We start from the raw sequence: 8,398 nt of genomic DNA, 5'->3' as shown, positions 1-8,398 counted from the left end.
TTCTCGAGCGATGAAAAAACAAACTAAGCGACTCTTGTCTCGCCTTCGTCTTCTTCTTCTTTAAATTTTTTCGGTTGCGGACAGACTTCGCCTGCGAGACATAAATTCGTTAAATTCAATATTCAAAAATTCAAATAACCCTCGGAAGTTCAACTCATACCTTATGCTCCGGCGAGTCGAACGTCTCTATTGCCTTTAACCAGGCTTCCTTGTTATAGCCTTTGGGAGTTTCGTTTTTAGCGAGATCCCTACTCCTGCAAAACGTCTTGAAGAAGAGCTGCGACAATCTCGACTTCTGGACACGGCGCATCCTCTTCGCATCACGAATGATAGCCATATCAATCTCGTTGCGAATAGGATCTGCTGACACAAGCTCGCCAGTGTCAGGATGAGCGTAAACGAAGCGGTACTCGTTATGAATCGAGCTCATAAGAGCCGCCACACTCTGAACAGGCACCTGATTCCAGTCAGGGAGGTCGACTGGAATGATACTCTTGATCAAGTTTCCTATTCGGTTTTGGAACATCCCGATCAATGGATTTTGCTCCATGATGTCTTGGTAGAACGCCTGCTTTGTCTGATCGTAACGAACTATGTTCGCTCTAGGAGTCCCATCACTAGCTCTCGCGGAAACGAGGCCAGTCGTTGGTCCCCGTTTCTTCCTCGGCATCTGCGGGGGATCACGATCTCCTCCTGATGGGTCCTGACCTGAAGTCGACATCCTGCAAAATGAATTGTAGTTAGTATTTATTATTTAATTAGTATTCGACGCCTGTGGTTATTACATGGTGTTAGTCATTCATCGTCGTCACTCGATGTAATGTTAGTATCGACATCAACATCATCTCCCTCAAAAATAGCGCATGCCTCATCTTCTTCATCCACTTCTTCATCATCGTCAACAACAGTAACAAGCTCGGCCGTAGCGGTTTCGTGTTGATGATTAAGACGGTCGATATTTGACAATTCTATTGTCAACAGAATCGATGCTGAAGTGGTCGGATCAACTTCAGAAATGTCCCATATCCCTCGATGATTGCATTCCTGAATGATTTCCCATTCGCGACCCTTAACGAGATCTTGAATGTAAAACACTTGCTTCGCTTGAGTCGCGAGTATATACGGCTCTTCTGTAAACCACTCTTTGGTGGTATACGTACTCGTTGCTCCGGTGGTCTTATCAACGTGCACTATACGTCCTGCATTGTACTTGTCACTATACCATATGCATTTGAATAGTACGATACGACAGTTATGTCTATAGTTCAGCACGATGACGTCTTCCATTCGACCGTAAAAGTTGTACTCGTTCACGGGCACACAAATACCGATATTCTGGGTGATTCATTGGTTATCACGATGACGAGTGATGAGCAATTTGCAAGGATCCGGAAGACAATGTGTAAAGCTCTTCGGACACGTCAAAACCACTAACTTTCATGTCATAAATGTGGATACGAAACAAAACAAATGAAGATGTCATTAGCATTTTTAGTATGCTTTTAGCAAATGAATTCTTTCATTTTACCTTTTTCACAAACCAAATTTTGACTTCTTTTCTATGCATTGCTTCGATATCAGAATCTTCAGTTCCCGCTTCAGAGTTATTTTGAATAAGTTCCAAATGCTCACTGTCAACGTTACGTAATTAGATGTAAATCAATGAGGTAATGTACATATTTAAATGAACGATTCACTTACATCAAATACGGATCGACTTCTGGACAATTAGTGTAAATGTACCACTCCGCATTCTCTTTCTGGTCGTCATCTAAAACTATCGGCTTCATCATCCCGTAAGGTACACAGTTTTCGGACCGGATAACATAAAATTCCCGCACTTGAACTTCATCGACAGTTTTCTTGTCTTCGAGATACCTTACAACAAATGTCAATGCCTCTTCTACAATGTATGCTTCCGCAATGGAGCCTTCTGGCCTAGCTCTATTTCTGACAAAATGTTTTAACGTTCCAATGTATCTCTCAATTGGGTACATCCATCACATATGCACCAGACCGCCACACAACGCTTTATCTGGTAGATGAATTGCCAACCATGAATGTGAAAAAAGCTGGCAGAAATATTATCTCAAGCTTACACAATATCTCAATGATGGAATCTTGTGCTTTTCGAGATCTTCCACTCTCAGGGTTCTAGAACTTATCAACTTGAAAAAGTTGCAAAGCTCAGAGATCGTCTCCCGTATCGGTTTTGGCACAAAAGGGCGAATACCATCGGCCAATAGCCTCTGCAAATCACGTGACAATCGTGCGACTTCAAACATGTGAGCTTCCCCTCAGCAGTCACATTTTTCTTCAAAGTTCCAGCGAGCCCGCTTGGGAATTTGACAGATTGGAGGAACTCGATAAACCACTGTCCTGCTCAAGGGTTAACGTGTACGCTGCTGGCGGTTTGTACCACCCATTCTTTTGTTGTCTCAAGTGGAGAGAAGACTTGATTTTCAAGTCCATCAAGTCAAATCTCGACTTCTTCGTATCATAGTTCTTCTTTTCCAAGCTGAGCATCATCCCGAGAAGATTCTCGCACACGTTCTTCTCTATATGCATGACGTCCATGTTGTGCTTCAACTTCAACTCTGACCAGTAAGACAACTCATAATAGTGTTGGAATTGATCTAGGGTTTAAGAAAAAGATTAAACGCTTCGGGAAGCGGCGGAATTTTAAAAAGATTTCTTTTCAAGTAAAAACAGTTTTTACTAACCTAGACAAAGAGCAAGTACATGTAATTAAAAACTATTATGAGTATAGAAGTTTACTAACCTTTCTTGAAGCTTGAACTTTGTAGAAGCTTTTGGAAAGTTTGCAACGCTCGTCTCCTCGCAGCACGTCTCTCTTTCTTTCCTCGGCACCTCGAGCAACCACGATAGTTTCTATCACTAAATCACTCGAAATAAAATGAATCAGTGAGTGGGCACTTTTAAACACTACGACTTAAGAACAAGTCTTGAAGTCGCAGAGCTAAACACTAGGTCGAGTGAGGACCTAGGTGCCAAAACAAGAATAATCGAAAATGAACTAGAGAGAGAGAGAGAGGAGTTTCGGCCAAAGTTCTAGAGAGAGAGTCTCTCAAATCTCTTAAATTTGGATGAATGAAATGTGTGGAAATGAGGCTCCTATTTATAGGAGAGGTCTCACCTTCAATAAGGTAGTTTCCTCTTCTATAGAATATCACATATTCATGAGCCAATTTCCTCTTTTCCCTATTGAGACACTCGGCCAACAAGGGCTTCTAGAAGCCTTGATTTGTTTCCAATTTTGTTCATGGCTTGCCTTTTCTCTCAACATGGCCGAAGTTCCTTATGCATCCTTATGCAAATTTGTTTCCTCTTTTTCTTTTGGCAAGTATCTAAATACATTTATGCACAAAATAAACTCTCCTATTTCTCTATAGGGTAGGCGCCCAACATGTCTCTAGAAGGAGCTTCTAGAAGCTTCTTCATTTATTCATGAGAACATGAAAAAGGCCCATTAAGAATTTTCAATAAAACTCTTATGAAATGAAATTAATTCACGAGGCCCAATGATCAAGTCATGGCCGAGTGACATTAAGTCATCAAATGAACTTGTCAAAATTTATTGACATTCATTTCATCCTTTGCCTCAAAAGACAAAAATACCCTTTTGACTATTTTCGTTCTCGTTTTGACTTAGCTTCCAGTTTAACTATTCCTTATCGATGCGATTCGTGACAGTGACCTCATGGACCCAAATGAACAAAGCTTGAGCTAAACACTTGGACTCAAAAGTTCACAAACCTTTTCCAAGTTTAGCTTAATGCCAACTGACTCCACTAAAGAGCTGACACTGAAAATCTCTCGGTTCAAATGAATTTTTTTCTACTCAAGAATTCGACCTAATTATGATGAGTGGATCCACTGAATATTATCTATGTTTACCCTTCATGAATGTCATCAGCTAGTCAGGATTTTACTAAATTACCATTTTACCCTTCTAGCTGTTATTTCCTCAACTCCTTTGTCGCTTGTGAATAAGTTAGAAACAATGTATTGACGAGGAGCTAACAAGTCACATTGTTTCATCCAAAAGAGTCAGGACTCAATTTGGACACTGGCCAGTTCATTTATTCACACTCCAAGGAACAAAGCATGATGTGACATACATTGCATTTCAGCAATCTTGTACATGAATTCCATATCTATGAGAACTTCACAAAGTTACTCATGACATACTCACAACTTAGTACTTCACCAATAGGCCCTGTTCGGAATCACATAGTGAGTCCGAACTCTGACTTTCTCAAATGAGAATACTAAGCTGTGAAATGGCATGTCTCATTTCAGGATTAAGGTAAGCATGATGCAATTCATACATAGTGACTTCGAGACATAAGAGGTTAAATGGTTTGTTCTTATCTTGTCTCTAGAAGTGCACTGGTCAATTCAGTACCTTCGGAAGATACCTAGAAGAACTATAGAGTCTCCAACTCTCAATGCCTCATAACCAGACATCATAGATTCTTCTAACAATCGTACTGAGGTCAATAATCCTTTGACCCTAAGATTGCGAATATATCGTTTTAAGCAAACTACGAAGAGTTTGTTCGTGCAAATCTACATTTGTCTCTTCGTAAGTTGTTTAGTTTGTTTATGGACTAAAAGACTAAGGTTTTATCATAAAGCTTCAAACAAAGAAAGAATGAATGAACGTTTCAACTTTATTAATGAATGAATAGGCAATTACAAGCAAGAGTCTTCATGAGTCTTTATTACATCAAATGTACAAAATAAAGATTACAACTCTTCTTGTGGGCACCATTGACAACAAATAGATGCTCTTTTTGGTCCAATTCAATTCGCACTCAGCATGTTTTCGTTTACCGACATGTTTTCCAGTTGTCGTGCAAGAAACGCTAGCCAATTGATCGAGTATGTCTTGCGTAGTCAACTTGACACATTTACGGCGTATCTCGTGGCGATCTATGTAGTTATCAATGCTTTTTCTCAATCGGCGAGGCGTAGGCAAGAATCGACGATGATCATAGTAGACGATCCTGTTTCTGACTTTCATAGATGGCGTCTCAAGGTTGCACATGGGGCACGCAAGATACCCTTGGCCACTGCATCCCGACAAATATGATCGGGCCGAAAAGTCGTTTATCGTCCACAGAAGCATGGCACGCAACCGAAACACTTCATCGTTCGCCCCATCTCGCACTTGGAATCCAGTATCCTACAATTCTTTCAGCTCTTCAACAACTGGTTGTAAGAACACGTCCATGTCTTTTCCAGGTGAGCTCGGTCTAGGTATCAGAAGCGTTAGCATCAGGTACTCCTTCTTCATGAACAACCAAGGCGGCAAGTTACACGCAGTTAGTACCACGGGCCACATACTGTACGCTACACTCATTTCCCCAAACGGGTTGAACCCATCAGAAGCAAGTCCCAGCCGTACATTGCGAGGCTCTGTAGCAAAACCTGGATATCTCTCGTCTAGATTCTTCCACGTCGAACCATCCGCAGGATGTCGCAAAACGCCTTCTTCCTTGACGCGATCTCGTTCATGCCACTGCATCTCAAGCGACATGTGTCAAGAAGCGTATAATCGCTTCAATCGATCTTTCAAGGGAAAGTATCGCAATATCTTTTGTGATACATTCTTCCCGGTTGACTTCCATCTGCTCTCATTGCAAATTGGGCACACTTCAGCTTTCTCGAGTTCTTTTCGAAATAACACACAATTGTTGATGCACGCGTTGATAATATCGTATCCCATGCTGAAACGCTTCATCTTTGCCTTGGCCTCGTAGTGTTTTTCTGGAATTCGGTTACCAATTGGATGAGACTTCCTCAAGAGCTACAACAATTCTGTAAACGACTTGTTCATCCAATTGTTCGTGATTTTGATGTGCATCAACGAAACCAGGAACGACAAAGACGAAAACTATTTGCATCCAGGGTACAATTCTGGTTCCAACTCGACGAATAAGTCTTCCACTTGCTCCTCTGCACGCACTTCACTCGGAGTCAGACCGCAAAGTCGTCGAAGTCCTCGTGATCCATTATATCATGGAGAGCATCGTGCAATTCACCGACTCCTCTCTGGTTAGTTTAGCTGGCATCTTCTACTTGGGTAAGCACATGACGTTCGCCGTGATGATACCATTCGGTGTATCCCGGGGTAAACCCCTTGTTCAAAAGGTGATTCTTTACGACCCCGATATCATGCCATCTCACGTTATTGCAAGACTTACAAGGACAACAATATTGACCATTTACGTTCGGGAGTCTGCTTGCAAGGTGGATAAATTCGTTAATCCCTGTTTTATATTGCAAACTCAACCGATTGTTCTCGGTAATCCAATCTCTACTTGGTTTTGACATTCCGCTGAATGAGAAGGGAAATTGAGAGATAAAAATGAATCGTTAGAATTCATTTTGTAAGAGTGAATTGTTAGAAAATTGAGAGGTAAAAATGAATGGTTAGGAAATTGAGAGTGAATTGTTAATATTTGAAATTTAGAATGAATTGTTAGGAAATTGAGAGTGATGAATTGTTGGTAAATTGAGAGTGAATCGTTAATATTTGAAAATTAGAATGAATTGTTAGGAAATTGAGAGTGATGAATTGTTAGTAAATTGAGAGTGAATCGTTAATATTTGAAAGAGTCGAGAGCGAATTCGTAAGAGGAAAGAGAAATTGTGAAATACATGTATTAATTTTGAAAAATTGTTAGAATTCGTTATTATATACAAATTCACTACTGATTTTATTAACCAGTTAACCAATTTCGACAAATTAGTTAATTCGTTAAAATATATTATTAAAATAGTTAATTTTTTGACAAATACGTTTTATTCTACCAAAAATTCGGCAGAGTTTCCCCTAAAATATTGACTAACCAAAATCTGCAATAAAAAAAAACACATATATAACCAACCAGGACTATCCTATTAACATACTAAATATTAAACCGAGCCTCCGTAGCTTGGTTGCAATAAATTTTCAATAAGTTTAAATAAAATTTAACATGTTACTAATTCATTTTAAAGTATATTCATATATATTACTAATTAATCTAACTAAAAAAGTATTAGATTAATTAATTAGCCAAATTTTCAACAAAATGCAATCAAATTAAACAAAACATGTTACAATTACATTAAATTACGCTAAACATGTTACTAATTAATTTAATATGTTACTTTTAACTTAATTAATCTAATCTAACATGTTATATATTATTAAAAAATTATTCTTACTATATGTTACTATTTTCATCAAATTTATATTTTCATCTAATCTAACATGTTATTATTTTCATATATATTACTACTTAATCTAACTAAACATGTTACTAATTAATTAATTAACTAAACATATTAACATCTAATCAAAGTTATATTTTCATATATATTACTAATTAATATATATGAAATAATCTAAAAATATTAAATAATCTAAACATATTACTAATTAAAAATAACAACTAACCATTTCCGAGGCGACGATGAGGCAGCGAGCTACGATGCGGGGCTGCGAGTGACCCAGCTGCGGCGAGGTCGGGGACGGTGCTGTGAGTGACCGGGCTGCGGAAAGAGTGAGACAAAGAGTGAGAGAGTGAGACTTACAATGGGCTGCGGCGAGGTCGGGGACGGGCTGCGGCAAGTCGGGAACGGGCTGGGACGTCCGTCGGGCAGAAGGGAGGGGCCGAGGGTGGGCCGGGGGCTGGGACTCCGTTGGGCAGAGGGGAGGGGGTCGAGAGCAGGTTACGAGCGGAGCGGGTCGAGATGGGCCAAGGACGGGTTGGGCGGTAGTGGGCCGGGACTGGGCCGAAGGCGGTTTGGCGATGGCGGGCCGGAGCTGGGCCGAGGGAGGGCCGAGGAGATGGCGCGATCGGCTGGAGAGCGCGGTGGTGTCGGAGATGGCGGGGACGTGATGGTGCTGGGCCGAGGATGGGCCGAGGGTGGGTTGGGCGGCAGCGGGTCGGGGCTGGGTAGAGGGAGGGCGAGTATGGTTTAGCGGTGGCGGGCCGGAGCTGGGCCGAGGGAGGGCCGAGGTGATGGTGCGACCGGCCGGAGAGCGCGGTGGTGTCGGAGCTGGTTACACAAGCTCGTCGGAGACGGGTCGAGGGGAGGGCTTGGCAGCTAGTCGGTGAGAGAGAGAGAGAGAGAGAGAGAGAGAGAGAGAGAGAGAGAGAGAGAGAGAGAGAGAGAGAGAGAGAGAGAAAGAGAGAGAGATGCATACCGATCGTGGTTCATGGTCAAGGACGGTCGGAGACAGTTGCAGACGAAGAGCGCCGAGTTGTAGAGAGAGAGGACGGCCAGAGATAGTTGCAGAAGAAGAATGGACGAAATCGGGCGAGGAAGAAGAATGCTCGGGTATTTATAATACCCTAAAATTATTGGGTGCGACACT

Source organism: Urtica dioica, chromosome 10, assembly GCF_054948205.1.
Source record: "Urtica dioica subsp. dioica isolate 48M chromosome 10, U.dioica_male_clone48M_v1_H2, whole genome shotgun sequence".
In the NCBI taxonomy this organism is placed as follows: Eukaryota; Viridiplantae; Streptophyta; class Magnoliopsida; order Rosales; family Urticaceae; genus Urtica; species Urtica dioica.
Note: the sequence above shows the minus strand (reverse complement) of the source record.